Here is a 17962-nt window from a genome sequence, read left to right as displayed (position 1 = left end):
GCTGCCCTGGTAAAATATTAGAGCTCGTCTCACAACTTGTCTGGCTCACTCTCACAATAACAAAAGGCCTCTGGCCACTCTGTCACAAGAAAACTCTCATTTAGGAAATTAACAGGTTCATCCCAGTATATTGATAATAATAGTAACAACAACAACAACAACTTGGAACTTCATAGAAAGTTAAAGCCTTTTCTCTCCTTCCAGCTTGAGCCCGACTGGAAGCTTGTGGCAGGGGACAGGAATCCCTTTTTCACTTTTTCACTGAGTATTTATCCTCCCTCCCCCACTAGCTCTTCCAGCTGCTGGCCACTCTGGGCTTGGAGCAGGTGGAGGGAGCAGAGGCAGGACAGATCGCTGATGTAATCTGGAGGTGGTTCCTCTGGCTATTATGGAATTGAAAGTGTCTCCTCTTTGTGCTGTGTACAGCATTAAAGCTGCCTGTTTGCAGCTTTTAGGGGTCCCTTCTGAAAACGTTCGACTGTACTTCCCATGACACAGGCTGGCCTCTGATTTTTCTTCCCTCAGCCTTTGGGAATATTGGAGGCCCTCTTGAACTGGATTTTTGGTAGCTGCAGACAGACCATTTTCAACCCTGGGGCCCACAGCTGAACACAAGCAACACCTGGGCACATAGGCCCTGCAGCAGGTGCCACAGGGAACTGTAGGCAGCTGCCAGTGCAGTCTGGTTCATTCTTTCTCCTGCCTGCTGCCTCCTGTCACTTGCGTGGAGATGCACACAGCTTCTGGAACCCCAGACTTCCAAGGAACTCCCTGAGCTCTGCTCTCGCAGTCGTTGTGGGGGTGGGGGTGGGGGTTACTCAGAGCACACTGACATCTGGAGTGATTCCTGTCTAGTATGCAGCTGTCTCCTCTCAGCTTTTCTAACCTCTCACAGTCTGAGGTGAGCAGTAAACTGAGGTCACAAAACTGGCTTTCAGAGCCTGCCTTTGCAAATGCTGCTGAGACGTCTAATAACTCACTCTGCAAGGTAGACATGCTCGCCACCAGCTTTTTATGCCCTCAGCCAAGAGGGAGATTGAAGCGGTCTCATTGAACATCCTGTTAAACATGCATATGATTTTGGCAGCATTACACCATTGACCTTTCTTTTGTGGTCCATCCCGTATAGGAGAGAAAGGCATATTCATTTCAACCCTACCCACCTTCCAAAACCTGTTCCTTCACAGAGGCTTTCTTCCTTGATCTCGAAAGGACGTCTCCCCAGGATATCATAGCTGCTTTTTGTACCTCCTTTTCTGTTTGTAATTGCCTAGAAGATCTTTTACGATAGTTATTTATGGATATGTCTTGTATTTGTTGAATTGCACTGAAGATCGATCATTATATAAATAGCTTTGTATGCTTCTGAGAAATACTCAGGATTTGTGTATTCCCGTTATGTGCTGGAGTCTACATCACTCGAGAGTGGGGAGCACATTCAACAGCTGTACTCGGGGAGGCTACAGTTCAGTGCCTACCTGCTCAGCAGGGGGTAGATTTGGGAATTTGCTGGCAACAGGATTGAACCTATTTAGCAGAACAGGACTCTTGTAGGCATGTTTTTACATGATGAACATACATGCTAAAATAAAATGTCATTGTTTTCTTGTGCTGTAAGAATAATAGAAACCATCTTTTTCAAATTGCAAATGTTTTAAAAATTGGGGCAAAATAATAGTGCCTATATCGATGTCAGTGTTTCCTTTTGTCAATTTTATTATAAATTATATAACGCCTGAGAGTATATTTTAGTTTATTTATTAAATATCCATAAAATACTCTTGTGTCATGCTGAATAAAACATTTCAAAACGCTCTTTTATCTGAAGTAAACTTGCTTTTCTTTTATACTTTTGCAGAAATATATACTTCTTTCATTTTGTAGAGTCTCCTAGATTTCTCGAAAGTTAATGGGATATTTCCTGGTAAATGATATAATTTTGGAATGCAAGTGAGGGGTCAACACTTTCTTTTTGATTTTTATATTGTCTCCATAGAGAAGAGAAATTATTTAGTAACTGTGGTGGGAGCTAGATGAGAAACTTGTCAGTGTAATGAAGATTTTATCTATATCTTTTCAAAGTGTCCTCTGTAGGGCTTTACCTAAGGCATTTGGCATGGAAGTGTAACAGGTACGGACATAAAGCACCGTGGTAGTCAGCATTTTCACTTATGGAGAACTCTTCACTTGTGTACTATGTGCCACAATATCAGAGGAGGAAATAGACTTCTTTTATGAACTCAATATCCTTTCTAGTAAATTGGCCAAAATGAAGCCATCCTTCAAGTTCATAAAAATTTAATGTGAAAGAAGTGGCTAAAATTTCTATAATCCCCTTTTATAAAAGGGTTTAAGATTAATACCATAGAAAGGAGATCATTATTTTGTACTTCACATTTGAGTTTTGTAAATTCAGATTGTACTATTCTACAAATTGGGGAGAAAGATGATTCATGAGTAGACTTAGGGATGATCCATATTTTTATTGATTCATTAATTCTTTCCATCTTTTATTGAGTCCCTATTATGTACAAGATATTGTGCTGGGTGGGCATGAAAGATAAATGAGGTATGGAATCTGCCCGCAAGTGGCTTTACAGAGAAATACTATATGCACATTAAAATAATCATAATCCTAAATAGAAAGTCTTGGTTGTCATTAGAAAGGTAAAATCAATGAGTTGAATGTTTGTTGCACATTTTCTCTGTGAAAATAACGAACGGTACCAGTGCTCAGGGAGCTGTTATGGCTTAACCACCGCAAAAGCTGGATAGTAATGAGCAGCGAAGTTTTTAACACTTGCACAGTTTATCAATCTGGTGCCTGCAATGATGTCTCCAAATACTTCCTACCTAGCAGCAGACGAAGAGTCGCCCTCCTCACATGCCTTCTCACCTGTCATTTTTGACCTCTCTTCTCTCTTGGTTCTTCTGTGGTGCTTAGAAGCTTCTTAGAGATTCAAAAGTAGTTTCTCTTTAAGAAAAATTGTAGGACCCATTTAAATTGGACAGTACACAACTGAAATTAATTGTCCTGGCTCTCTAAGTATTTTTTTGATTTTTGTAATGTTTGTTTATTTTTGAGACACAGAGAGAGAGACAGACAGACAGACAGAGCATGAGCAGGGGAGGGGCAGAGAGAGAGAGGGAGACAGAATCCGAAACAGGCTCCAGGCTCCGACCTGTCAGCACAGAGCCCTATACCGGGACTGTACTCACAAGCTGTGAGAGCATTACCTGAGCCAAAGTCAGATGCTTAACTGACTGAGCCGCAGGCGCCCCTGTTAGTCTTTTTAAATCAAATATTAATTTTCAAAATCAAATATTACAAATATTAAGTCATCTCCATAAAAACCTTATGAGTAGTTTCTTCTATGCCCTCATTTCTCCATTTTAGAAGTGTGAAAACAGAAAGGTTAGGTCACTTGTCTGAGGCCATTCCCCTAGCAAGTGGTCACTCTGGGACTACCCTATGACATCTCTTTTTTTCTCTTCAGTTTTTCTGAGATATAACTGACATATAACTTTGTTTAAGGTTTACAATGTAACAGTTTGACATATGAGCATATGAAATGTTTACCACAGAAGTTCAGTCAACATCCATTACCTTGTATAGCTTAATAATTTCTTTTTTCTTGTGATGAGAACATTTATGACCTATTCTCTCAGCAACTTCCACTTCTGAATTCATTTGTGTTCAGACTTCCCAAGGTTGGAAAGGTTGGCACCCAGGTCCCCCACCCCCAACTGGGGCCCAGCTTTCTGCTACCCCTCCCAGGTGTTAGAGGCAGACTAGCTCCAAACTGGTCCCTCCTCCCCAAGACTGCTCTATCAGAAGGGTTCCTTTTGTGGTTACTGTTTGTGATATTGTCCCATACACACACAGAAACCAGTAAGAAAACAGACTGTGTCCTTAATAGCCCAACGGCTTTATCCGGCCTAGAGAAGCTTAGCATTTCTCTGTTGAGGTTGCCATGACCAGAAAGTACAGTTACTGTTCACCACTTGTATTTGTCAGGTTGAAGCATACGTACCTTTGATCCCCAAACACAGCATAATTGTTTTCTCTTTTCCAGGTTAGAAAAGCAAAATAATCTGTGTAAGAAAATTCACAGGTGGAGGGTGATAACTGCTTTATCTTGCCTCTTCCCAACTCTGCAAGTTAGTGTAGCCTGATTGCTAAAACAACCCCTAAATTTGACCCGGTAAAGGTTCACATCACAGACCAGTGGGGCTTGGTGGAGGGGCCGTGGAGTTATTTGGAGTCTAGACCCCACGTGGTTTGAAACTCCATCTCTACTGGGCCCTTGGAATCCTTCAATGGATCCTCAGAGAGGGGTCAACAGCCATTAGAAGAGAGGGACAGGAGAAGAGGGACAAAGACTGTGTGGGAGTCCTAAGGGCCAGGCTTTGAGGTGCCATATGTCACATCAGTGTGCATCCCTTTCCGACGTCCGTGACATTGCTTCACCTGGCTGCAGGGAGACTGAGAACACAAGTCGAGATATGTGCCCAGCAAGAGAATGGAAATTGTGTGGAGAATAACTAGCCAGTGTCTGCTATACCAACTAAAGTTGGTTTTATTAAAACGTTCCTAATAAAGTTTTTTTCCCCTTTCTGTCCTCCCTCCCTGCCTTCCTTCCAAGAAATACTTAGTGAGAACCTCCTTTTAAGTGTCAGGAACTCTAAGCTCTATGGAATACAGCTGTGAACAAAATCAGACATTGCCCCTTCTGGTGGAGTTTGCAGCCTGGCACTGGGAAGTTTAGAGGTTAATCACATTGTGACACACACAAAATGGAAAGTTGTAGCCGTGCCTTGTCCTCTGAAGGGAGGCATGTGAAGCTATGAATCCTACAATGGAAGAAGCTTACTTTGTCAGGATGGCAGGAACATGAAACTGTAAGGTAGAGAGGCATCATCTAGGTGAAGAATGGAGACAGCGGGTAGGGGCAGGCCTGGAAGACGATGAAGCTGAAAGGGAGAAGGAGGCCACAGCACGTGGCCCATGATGAAAGGCTGGGGAGGGAAGCTTCCGTCTTGTGCATGCAGGTGCCATTCGCTAAGCAAAGAAACAGTGGTAGATCGGTGGGGGGCACGCCTTGCATTTACCTTTGGACATGGTGGAGTGGGACGCTTCCAAGGGAAGATGTCGTATAGACGGTTGAATTTTGGATTTGGGGAGCTCAGAAGCGGAGTCTGGGACGAGTCATCTAGTGCAAGAGATAACTGAAGCTGTGGGTATGGATGGCATGGCCCCGGGCGGAGACTAGAGCGGGAAGAGGGGAAGGTCCCAGCTGGAGATCGAAGGACTCTGATGTTTAGTGGGAAAGCGGGCTGGGTCTGCGGAGTAGGGAGAAGAGCCAAACGCCTCTGCAACAGCTACTTCCTAAGCTTCAGTTTCAAATAAGTGAAAGAATGAATGAGAGGAAGAGGGAGGGAGAGAGGAGGGGGTGGAGGGAAGGAGAGAGGGAAGGAGGGTGAGAGGGATGGAAAGAGAGAAAGGACCAATGGCACATAAATCAGGCAAGGCCTTTCTATATTCATCTTTTGCTTAATCAGAAGAGTTGTTGTTTTTAACAGGTAGCACACAAGTAGGCCGATATTACCTACAGTGTGATACATGAGGGATGTGGCAAAGTCCTTTCAGGAAGGTGCCGTGAATTCCGACTGATGAGAAAAGTGAAAATAATACTATGATTTTCTCTGGGTCTTTCCAGAACTGGAGGAGTTGCTGTTTGGAAAGTTTCATAAACGAAACTCTCAAGCAATGCAAAATGAGGCTGCATGGCTATAGTAGTGAAGAGAGTCTTAAAAAAAAAATCAAACTGAAACAAAAGGGGGTGGAGAAATCAGCTGCAAGTCTCACTGCAGCAGTAGCTATGTCTGATTTCAGGAAAAGGAGTTTGAACCCAGCTGGCACTTGCAGTAAGGATTTTACTTTGCCTTCCTTCGTAGATATATTGACATCCCTGCCTGCTTAATGAGGACAACAGTGTCAGGCAAAAGCCACATAATAATAGCATTGCTTCATGCTTGTTTGTTTTCCGAACTCCTTACTGTTGCTAATTAGTTAATGTACCCAGTGTTATTAGCTGATGTCAGAAACACATCCGAGAAGTGGAGTCTACCCAGAAGGATCTCAGTTGGTGTAAAAGCCTGAGTGGGGGAAAATGGGAAGAAAGAGAAGAATCCCCAGCTAGAGGAGGATGCAGCGACTTCAGCCCCGGTGACTGACGCATTCTACTTGTGCACTGGGGGGAGGTGTCTCTCCAGACTGCACTTCATTCTCTCCAGTGGCATATAGGCAGATGCCTTCGTTCTTTTTCTGTCAGTCCTCCAGAGTCCTTCCTTGTCTGAGCGGCACAGCAGATTGCTAAGTGTAATGGCAAAGTTCAAAGTTGAGGGAGTGTTTCGTAGGAGGGGGAGTCTCTGATTCTATTGCCTTCTGCAGATTAATTCTAGAGAGGCTGGGAATAAAGTGAAAAAACATCCTGCAGGGGGTGTGCTGGGAAATGAGTTGCCTGAACAGACGGTGATGGGGGGCTAAGGGCAAAAAGCAACAAAAGTTATTGATTTTCCACTGTGCACATAGCAGTGGGGAGGGATGGGGGACGGTTGTAGGCGGTGGGCCTCTTGGACCAGTTCTTTACAGAGATAATAGCTAAGTGGCAGAGACAGGACAAATATGCTGGAAAAGGGCAAAGCAATACAGAACCACATTAAACAAGTGACCTCAAATATGCAGTCACAATATTTGTTAAGTCTCCAGAAGGTTCATCTCTGCTAGATTGTATCTCTGCCACTCAGGGGCCAAGGGAGCACTGGGAACATAATGACTCTCTAGACTCAATGTACTCAGTTTGTAACACAGGAGTCATAACATCTACCTTACATGATTTTGATGTAGATTCATTAGATAATTCATGTAAATCCTGGCACACGGTGAGTATTTCATACATATGGATGAATTTGTAAATAAAGGAATCAAATGGTTAACATAGTGTCTGGGACATAATAAATGCTCATTTAAGGGACCTATTGTTATTGTGGTATTATTTTGTAAGTCTTTAGAGAAAATGGAAGTCTCTTCTCTGGTAACCTAATGTTTGGCTCTACCCTTCCAACTTTGCCCACTGACATACTGAGCAAGGGGATGGTTGGGTAATTTGCATCCTCACAATTCTGTAGAAAGGAATAAATTTGAGTTATTAGCATTTTGCTGCCTCAGTTGCTTCAAGGTTTTGGAAAGAAGCCAAAGATAAGAGTGTAGAGGTGCCACCCACTCAATTTTCAGTGGGATTTTGGATACAAGGGACACACAGGTTGTTGGCACCAGGGAGTAAATGAAATCATGCTGGTTAGAGAAATGGCCCGAGAGAAAGCGTGTGTTTAAACAATTTGTTTACTCAGGTGTGGAATGGGGGCGAGTAACTGGGACCCCCCTGTGATATAATAGAGTAGAAAACCTGGAGGGCCCTCAGTGAATTTCTATCTGAAAGTTGGCCCAGAAAATGCAGGAACAATCATGCATTTCCATTGACAGTGCAATCGTTTATAGATTTCCTGAACAAAAGTCTACCATGGTTGATTAATTTGGTTGAACAGCATTAAGCAGTTTGTTTTTCTTATTGCAATTCATCCAGGCCACCAGGTATAGTGGCAAAAATAGCAAATGAGAAAAAGGCAAGGTAGTAAAAAAAATTATTATCTGCTTTAAAACAGGTACAATGCTAGGTACTTTATAAGAGTTACCAAATTGAGGTGTCATAGTAACTCCATGGAGTATATAAAACACAGGTAAATTTGCTCTAAAACCAATCCTTTTCTATAACTTCTGTAATGAAAACACCTGGATTATCATCTAGGGATCAACAAACTGGCCCCTGCCTGTTTTTGTGAATAAAGTTTTATTGGAGCAAGGCCATGTCCATTTATTTACAAATTGTCTAACACCTGCTTTTATATTACAAACAGCAAGGTACAATAATTGTGGCAGTGACTGTATGGCCCCAAATACTTGCTACATGGCCCTTTATGAAAAAGTCCCGTGGGGTGCCTGGGTGGCTCCGTTGGTTGGGCGTCTGACTTTGGCTCAGGTCATGATCTCACAGTTCATGGGTTCGAGCCCCGCGTCGGGCTCTGTACTGACAGCTCGAAGCCTGGAGCCTGCTTTGGATTGTGTGTCTCCCTCTCTCTCTGCTCCTCCCCGACTCATGCTCTGTCTTTCTCTCAAAAATAAATAAACATTGAAAACATCTCATGGCCCCTGGAACTATGAGTTTGTTTACTGCCCTGACACTTTGGGCGAGATTCCTTATGAGACAGTGTCTTCTGCTGTAAAACATGGTTGATGCCAGCCTTGTCTATATTTACAGAATTGTTGTGAGAAGGTAATCTCTTACATGTGAAAATCGTATAGAAACAAAAGTGGTCTACCCTGTAGTATAGTTTCAGTTTTTTCCTCCCATCATACTATTAAGGGATTTTTTTTTTGGCTGTGTACATGGAGTGCTTTATTCACCACAGAGTGATACATGCTAAGATGGGTTGGGCTTGGGCCAATGTCCCCATACGTACAGTACTGAATACAGCGGGTCTCTGAGAGGCAGTCTGATTTGCCTTGATGTGGAAAGGGAGATGGAGAATATGAAGATGGTCTTACAACCAGGGATGTGTTCAGTCCTATGCTGGTAGTCACTTCCAGGCTGGGGTCGATCCCTGCCAGGCTTGGAGGGCCTTCTGTACCACATCTTCCCACTGGGCATCTGATATCTCCAGAGCCCAGGCAGGAACCCCTGGAACAGGCAGGCTTGCTCCAGCCATTGTCCTTTTCACCAACTCCACATGTTCTGAAATCACAAAAAGCGGGAGAATAGAAACGATGGGACCAGCTCCACTCCCCCATTCTTTGAATTAACCCATAACCCTTGGGCTAGCAGTGTGGCCAAATCCATCTTGTTATTTCCAGGCAAGCCCACCTGCAACCCAAGTCCAGCACAATAGCCTTTCACCTGGATTCTGAAGTCTGTAAAGTCTTAGATAACAAACCATTGTTTTAGGAACGGGGTGTTCCGCTATGACTCCCCTTTACTGGCTCTACCCAGTCCCTTTCCTCCAACATTATTCCAAAATGAAAGCATGCTCCCTTTACCCAGGTCCTGTGGCTGCCTCCTCCTCTTCATCCTCGCCCTCTAATGGCAGGTCTGGCAAATGAAGCCCAGGGCCTGGGTCCCATCCTCAATATCAGCAACTACATCTTCTCCATCCCCCACCAGTGCCAGCTCTGCCTCCTCTTGTTCAGGATCTTGGTTCAGGGGTTGGTAGGAGTAGCCAGCTGGGTCTGCCCCTGTTTTCTCCTGCTCTTCTTCAGGCTCCTGGCTGCTCCAATCCACAGTGCCTTCCATAGGGCCCTGGTGTGGCCCTAATTCCTCAGTCTGATTGGGGAAGATACGCTGGGGGCCAGTGGTATCTCCCCCTAGGACTATTGCTGCCATCTGGTAGGGCCGCTCAGAGCCCTCGGCTGAACCCCAAGGGAATTTTCAAATATACAAAAAATTTGAAAGAATTGCACAGTGAATGCCCATATGCCCATCACCTAGAGTCTACGATTAACATTTTTCTAGACTTGTTTTGTTACCTGTGTATCTATCTACCAATCTCTCTATCCACCCATTATTCCATCCTATTTTCTATGCATTTCAAAGTGAGGTGTGCACACCAGTTTAACTGGAGGTCAATGTGTGTCTACTTTTTTAAGGTAAAACATACATACTGCGGAATGCACAAAATTTAAGTGTATCATTTGATGAACTTTTACAAGTGACCCTTGTTGAGATATAAAACATTATGATCACCCCAGAAAATTCCCTCATGCCCCTTCTCACTTGTTCCCCACCTCACCCTACTCCCAGAGGTAACTGCTGCTCTGATCTTTTTCACTCAGCATATTGTTGTATTTGAGATTCAATGTTTTGTTATGTAGAACAGTGGTTGGTTGCTTTTTGTTGCTGAGAGATATTAATTGGATGAAGGCACCAGTTTATTTCTTCATTCTTCTGTTGATCCACACCTAGGTGGTCTCTGCTTTTGGTTATTATGAATAAATCTGTGCACATTCTTGTACCAATTCTTTCATGAACATATGCTTTCTTATTTTTTTGTGTAAACTTCTGGGAGTGAGATTGTTCAGTTGTAGGGTGGTTTTATAAAGAACTGCCAAAGTAGCTGTAGAATTTCACCCACCCCCTCTATTCCCCAATAATGTGTTAAGAGTTCTGGTTGTTTCACATTCTTGCCACCATTTGATTTGTGTCTGTCTTTTTAACTTTACCCTTTCCAGTATGTGGTTAGTGGTATCTCATGGTGGATTTAATTTGTGTTGCTCTGATAACTAATAATGCTTAATAAGTACCCTTTTATGTATTGGCCATTTGTAAGTATCTGGTAAAGTTGAGTTACTTCTAGTGTATAGTATGAAATGGGAATAGAGGGTTCATTATTCTCCTTACGGGCATGCTGTTGTCCTGTGCAACTTGTTCAAAAGACTTTGTTCTCCCAATTGAATTGCTTTGTACCTTTATTATAAATAAATTAAAGATTTAAGTATAGGTCTATTTCTGTTCCATTGATCTATTTGTCTACCTTAACACCAGTACCAGTACTCTCTCGATTATTGTGGTTTTATAATAAATCTTAAATTCAGGTAGTGTAAGTCTTCCAACTTTGTTTTTATTTTTCAAGATTGCTTTGGATATTCTAGATCCTTATTATCTATTACAAATTTTTGAATAAGCTTGTCATTTAAAAAGAAACTGAAAAAGTTATGATGGGGAATTCATTGAATCTGTAGATCTGAAGAAAATGGGTATTTTAACAATGTTAGGACTTCCAATCCATGAATGTGGTATATCTCTACATTTGTCTAGATCTTTAATTTTTTTCAGCATTATTTCAATGTAAAAATGTGAACATCTTGCATGTTTTTCATTAAATTTATTCCTGAGTGGGGGCGCCTGGCTGGTTCATTCAGAGGAATGTGCCATTCTTGATCTTGGGGTTGTGAGTTCATGCCCCATGTTGGGCATAGAGATTACTTTTAAAAAATATTCCTAAGTATTAAGTGGTTGTTGGTGCTTTTAAAAGTAGAATTTTTCTTTTTTCTTTCTTTCTTTCTTTCTTTCTTTCTTTCTTTCTTTTCTTTCTTTCTTTCTTTTTTTTTTGAATTTCATTTTCCACGTGTTTGCAGCCAGCATATAAAATAGAGTTGCTATTTGTAAATAGATCTAATTGTATCCTAAAACCAAGCTAAAGTCACTTATTAGTTCTAGGAGTTGTTTTGTAAATGCCTTAGGGTCTTTCTATGTAAACAATTATGTCATCTATGAAAAGAGTCCGTTTTACTCTTCCTTTCCAGTCTTTATGACTTTATTGCTTTTCTTTAACTTTTTACACTGGCTAAGATCTCCTGTACAGTGTTAAATAGAAGTAGTGGAAAGGACAGGCTTACCTTGTTCTTACTCTTAGTACAAAAGCATTCAAGAGTTTACCATTATGTATAATAATAGCTTTTGTAACTTTTTCATAGACTTTTTTTTATCAAATTGAGAAAATTTTCTTAATGACATAAGGAGATTCAATTTTGTCAAATGGATTTCATTTGTTGAGATAATCATATGATTTTTTTCTTTATTAACTTTTTGATGCATTACCTTTATTGACTTTTATGAAGATTAATTCAAGTTTGTATTTTTGGAGTAAACCTATTTGTTGCTCAATTTGATTTTGCAAATATTTTCCAAAGTGTTTTTGCATATATCTTGATGAGAGAGATAATTTTGTGTTATTTGTTGTTAATTTCTTTGTTAGATTTTGGTATTAAGATTATTCTGACCTCATTAAATGAGTTGAAGTGTCTCTACCTCCTCTATTTCCTGAAAGACTGGAATATCTGAAGTATAATAGATGCATAGTGTTACATTGGTTTCAGGAGTACAACATAGTGATTGAAGAAGTCTGTACATTATTCTCTGCTCATCACAAATGTAGCTATCATCTTTCACCATACAATGCTATTACAATACCATTTACTATATAACCTATACTGTACCTTTTGTCCCTGTGACTTATTCATTCCATAACTGAAAGTCTGTATCTCCCATTCCCCTTCACCCATTTTGCCCAGAGCCCGACTCCCTTCTTCTATGGCAATCATCAATTCTCTGTTTTTATGGATCTGTATCTGCTTTTTTGTGTATTTGTTTATTCACTTGTTTTATTTCTTAGATTCCACATATAAGTGAAGTCATATGGTATTTGTCTTTCCCTCTCTGGCTTATTTCACTTTGCATAATATCTTAGAGGTATATGTGTGTGTTTGTGTATGTGTGCATATCTCACATCTTAATTCATTCATCTATTGACGGACACTTGAATTGCTTCCGTATCTTGGCTGTTGTAAATAATGCTGCAATAAACATAAGGGTGCATATGTTTTTAAATTAGTATTTTCATATTATTTGAGTAAATACCCAGTAGTGAAATTACTGGATCATATGGTAGTTCTATTTTTAATTTTTTGAGGAACCGCATACCGTTTTCCACAGTGGCTGCAACAACTTACATTCCCACAGTGTGCAAGGGCTCCTTTTTCTCCACATCCTTGCCAGCACTTGTTATTTCTTGTCTTTTTGATTCTAACCATTCTGACAGGGATAGGGTGATGTCTCATAGTATTTTTGATTTGCATTTCTTTGATGGTTAGTGATATTGAACATCTTTTCATGTATCTGTTGGGCATCTTTATGTCTTTGGAAAAATGCCCATTCAAGTCCTCTGTTCATTTTTTAATTGGATTATTTTGTTTCTTTGGTGTTGAGTTGTACAAGTTCTTTATATATTTTTGATATTAACTCCTTAGTGGATATATCATTTGTGAATATCATCGACAATTCTCTAGGTTGCCTTTTCATTTTATTGATGGTTTCCTTCACTGTGCTAAAGGCTTTTATTTTGATGTAGTCCCAATAATTTATTTTTGCTTTTGTTTCCCTTGCCTGAGGAGACCTATCTAGAAAAATGCTGCTAAGGCCAGTGTCAAAGAGATTCCTACCTATGTTTTCTTCTGGGAGTTCTATGGCTTCATGTCCTGAATCCACCTTGAGTTTTTTTTATATGGTGTAAGAAAGTGGTCCAATTTCATTCCTTTGCATGTAGTTGTCCAGTTTTCCCAGTACCACTTATTGAAGAGACTATCTTTTCCCCATAAGTATTCTTGCCTCCTTTGTCATAGGTTAATTGACCATATAAGCATGGATTTATTTCTGGGCTCTCTGTCCCATTGATCATCATATCTGTTTTTATGCCAGTACCATGCTGTTTTGATTACTACAGCTTTGTAGTATATCTTGAAATCTGGAATTGTGATACCTCCAGCTTTGATCTTCTTTCCCAAGATTGCTTTGGCTATTGGAGGTCTTCTGTGGTTCCATACAAATTTTAGGATTATTTGTTCTAGTTCTGTGAAAAATGCTGTTGGTATTTTGATAGAGAGTGCATCAAATTTGCACTTTGCTTTGGGTAGGATGGACATTTTAACAATACTAATTCTTCCAATACATGAGCATGGAATATCTTCCCACTTGTTTGTGTCTGATTCAATTTCTTTCATCAATGTTTTATAGTTTTCAGAGTATAGGTCTTTTACCTCCTTGGTTAAGTTTATTCCTAGGTATTTTATTCTTTTTGGTGCAGTTGTAAATGGAATTGTTCTTTTAATTTCTTTTTCCACCACTTCATTATTAGTGTATAGAAATGCAACCAATTTCTATGTATTAATCTTGTGTCCTTCAACTTTACTGAATTCACTTATTATTTCTAATTCTTCTTTGGGTAAGTCCTTAGGGTTTGCTATGTATAATATCACATCACCTGCAAATAGTGACAGTTTAACTTCTTCTTAATCAATTTGGATTGCTCTTTCAGTCTTTCTTCTTTCCTTTCTTTCTTTCTTCCTCTTTCTTTTTCTTTCTTTCTTTCTTTCTTTCTTTCTTTCTTTCTTTCTTTCTTTCTTCCTTCCTTCCTTCCTTCCTTCCTTCCTTCCTTCTATGCTACAACTTCCAGTACTATGTTGAATAAAAGTGGTGAGAGTGGACATCCTTGTCTTGTTCCTGATCTTAGAGGGGAAAGCTCTCAGTTTTTCCCCATTGAGTATAATGTCAGCTATGAGTTTTTCACATATGCCCTTTATTGTATTGAGGTATGTTTCCTCTGCACCCACTTTGTTGAGACTTTTTGTCATGAATGGATGTTGAATTTTTTCAGATGCTTTTTCTCATTTATTGAGATGATCATGATTTTTAACCTTCATTTTGTTGATGTGGTGTTTCATGTTGAATATTGAACCGGCTTTATATCCCTGAAATAAATCCCATTTGGTTATGGTGAATAATCTTTTCAATGTGTTGTTTAATGCAATTTGTTTATATTTTATTGAGGCCTTTAGTTTTCTTTCTTTTTTGTGTGGTGTCTTTTGTTTGTTTTGGGTATCAGGGTACTACTGGCCTCGTAAAATGTATTTGAAAGCTTTCCTTGTTCTTCTATTTCTCAGAACACTTTGAGAAGAATAGGTATAAACTCTTCTTTAAATATTTGGTAGAATTCACTTGTGAATCCATTTGGTCCTAGGCTTTTGTTTGTTGAGAGTTTTTTGATTTATCACTCAATTTTGTTACTAGTTATTGGTCTGTTTGGCTTTTCTAGAGTTGGTGTAATATTGATATTTCTTACCTAGGAATTTAACTAAACTCATCAGTGAAACCATGTGAGTGTGGAGTTTCTCTCGTGAGATGATATTACATGATTTCAATGTCTTTAAAAATTTTTTTAATGTTTATTTTTGACAGAGAGAGAGAGAGAGAGAGAGAGAGAGAGCAGGGGAGGGGCAGAGAGAGAAGGAGACACAGAATCCGAAGCAGGCTCCATGCTCTGAGCTGTCAGCACAGAGCCCGCATGGGGCTAGAACTCACAGACTGCAAGATCATGATCTGAGCCGAAGCCGGACGCTCAACCGACTGAGCCACCCAGGCACCCCGATTTCAATTTCTTTTAAAAAAAATAGCCTCTCAAATTTTCCTGTTCAGTTTTTGTCAGTTTTAGTAAGTTGTAATTTTATTGAGGAATTTGTCCATTTCATCTAAATTTTGAATTTATTGGCATAAAGTTACTCATAATATTCACTTATCTTTTTAACATCTAGTCCCTAGTAATTATTTATGGTATTGTAAATTGTGTTCTTTGACTTTTTTAGTACCAATTACTTGTAGTGCATAACAAGCCACCCCAAAATTAGTAAATTAAAATAATAATCATTTATTTATCTGTGAGTAGGCCATTTGGGCTGGGATTACCTAAGAAGTTCTTAGAGTCCAGGCAGGTTCACATGGGGGTCTTTGCTCAGCTGCCAGTCTGCTCAGAGGCTCTGCTAAGCCAGAATTGTTATATAGTGGCTCTGCAGTGTTCTTAGACAGAATGAAAATGTGCAAATTCTCTTGAAGCCTAGTCTTGTTTTATGACAGAATTGCTTTTTATCCATATTTTTTTGATCAAAGTAAGTCACAAGAAGAACCCAGATTTACAAGTTTGAAAAATGGACTTCATCACCAATTCCAAATGACTGTGGTTGTGGGGCAGGGGAGAATTAGTACCATTTTTGCAATCTATCACATATATACTATTATGGAGAAATTGTCATAAATTTGGCAATTTTGTGCAAATAGTCTTATCAGTATCATGATACAGCAGTCTTCGTGCTGTATCTTTCTGGAATTTACATAACATTGAGTTCTTTGGTGTTTAATCAAAAGCAACTCCTTTTCTCCCGTTAATACTTAGGAAAATTTTGATTGTTTATATGTTTTTGTTTTATAAGTAATTGTGTATTTTGGTTACTTGCACAATCCCAAACCAATAGAGTTTCAAGCTATGTTTTGGTCCATAATACTTTAAGAATTGAAAATGTGGCACTGGTGAAAATTATCATGGATATGTTGATTTGGAGCTTAAAAATAGGTTGAGTCTTCGATGTTGTAGATAAACTATAGGTAATATGAAAGGTAATTAAGTACCTTATCATAGGTAAGATATTTCTCTAGGTTTCTCATCTTGTCTGTCAGTAGAGCAATTGTTGGACACAGAAAATGTAAGTGGAGTTGGGCATGTGATAATGGAAATGCAGTTTAATTCTACCAATCTGCAAGTATATATTTATGCCTCGCTGTTAAGTCATATTTGTTTCACCTTTTTGGAAATGTACCTCTGGACATTTATCCAACATTACTTATGAGTGTGTGAACTCATCTGGTGAAAAGAGTGGTCATTTTTAGCATTGATTCTCTCATGGGGAAATTGGAGGTGACCTAAATGTCTAACGGAAGGGGGCTGATTTTTTTTTTTAATATGACAGATTCATCACATGAAATAGTATACACCCATTTAAAAGTTATAGAGGAATATTTAGTGACCTGTATGGATGTTCATTATATATAGTTGGTACATAATATATATTTAAAAGCAGATTGTGAAGCTACTTGTGGTATTCTACTTTTGGTAAGATACTTACATGTAAATACTTGTATGCACAAAAAGGCTTAAAAGGATATATAACAAAAATGTTAATGGTGGTTATTTCTGAATGATGGCAATATGATTATTTTTCCAGTTTTACTTAAGATAGAATTGACAGCATCGTAGTAGTTCTAGGTGCACAACATGATGATCGGATAAATGTATATATTACAAAATAATTACTACTGTAAGTTTATTGAACATCCATCACCTACAAACTTTTTTCTTGTGTTGAGAACTTTTAAGGTCTACTCTCTTAGCAAGTTTCAAATATATGATACACTACTGTTAACTTTACTCACCATGCCATACATTATATTCCCAGAACTTATTTATCTTATAACTGGAAATTTGTACCTTTTGACCACCTTCACCCACCCCCTCTTTGTATCTATGAGTTTAGTGTTTTTAGATTCTATATATAAGTAAGATCATACAGTATTTGTCTTTCTCCGTCTGACTCATTTCACTTAGCATAATGCCCTCAAGGTCCATTCATGCTGTCACAAATGGCAGAATTATCTTCCTTATTGTGGCTGACTAATATTCCTCTGTATGTGTGTGCATGTGGAGGGCGTGTGTAGGTGGGTAGGTGTGTGTGTAAGATTTTTTTTTTATTCACTTGTTTGTCCATAGACACTTAGACTGTTTCCATGTTTTGACTATTGTAAATGGGACATAGATACCTTTTCAAGATAGTGATTTTGTTTCCTTCAGATACATACCCAGAAATGGAATTGGTGACTCATTTGGTAATTCTGTTTTCAGTGTTTGTTGTTGTTTGTTGTTTTGCTGTTGTTGTCAAGTGTATTCTTAATCCCCTTTATCTGTTTTACCCATCAACTCCTGCCCCTCTTCCCTTTGACAACCACCTGTTCTCTGTACTTATGGGTCTATATTTGCTATTGTTTGTTTGCTCATTTGCTGTTTTTTTTAAGATTCCACATATAAGTGAAATTATAGCATGTGCCTTTGTCTGATTTATCTCACTTACCATAATACCCTCTAGGTCCATCCATGTTGTCACAAATGCCAAGGTCTTATTCTTGTTTATGACTAATATTTCACTGTGTGTGTGTGTGTATGTGTGTGTACATACACATACATACATATATCACATCTTCTTTATCCGTTCATCTCCCAGTGGGCACGTAGGTTGCTTCCTTATTTTGGCAATTATAAATAATGCTGTAGTAAATATAGGGGTGTGCATATCTTTTTGAATTAGTGTTTTAGTTTTCTTTGGGTAAATATCCAGTAGTGGAATCCTTGGATCATATGGTAATTCTATTTTTAATTTTTTGAGGAACCTCCATACTGTTTTTACTGCACCAATTTA

The 17962-nt window shown here is 39.3% G+C and overlaps 1 protein-coding gene and 1 pseudogene across 1 annotated transcript in view; one reads left to right on the top strand and one right to left on the bottom strand.

Moving 5' to 3' along the window:
- The window catches only part of LOC125147582 (putative RNA-binding protein 15B), a 357891-nt gene that overhangs the window by 327721 nt on the left and 12208 nt on the right, over nt 1-17962 (top strand). The gene's annotated exons all lie outside the window — the stretch shown is intronic.
- Nucleotides 8698-9512, bottom strand: LOC125147900 (male-enhanced antigen 1-like; annotated as a pseudogene).

This window comes from Prionailurus viverrinus, chromosome D2 (assembly GCF_022837055.1).
Source record: "Prionailurus viverrinus isolate Anna chromosome D2, UM_Priviv_1.0, whole genome shotgun sequence".
Lineage (NCBI taxonomy): Eukaryota > Metazoa > Chordata > Mammalia > Carnivora > Felidae > Prionailurus > Prionailurus viverrinus.
The sequence above is the reverse complement of the archived record's forward strand: the minus strand, read 5'-3'. Positions and strand labels throughout refer to the sequence as shown.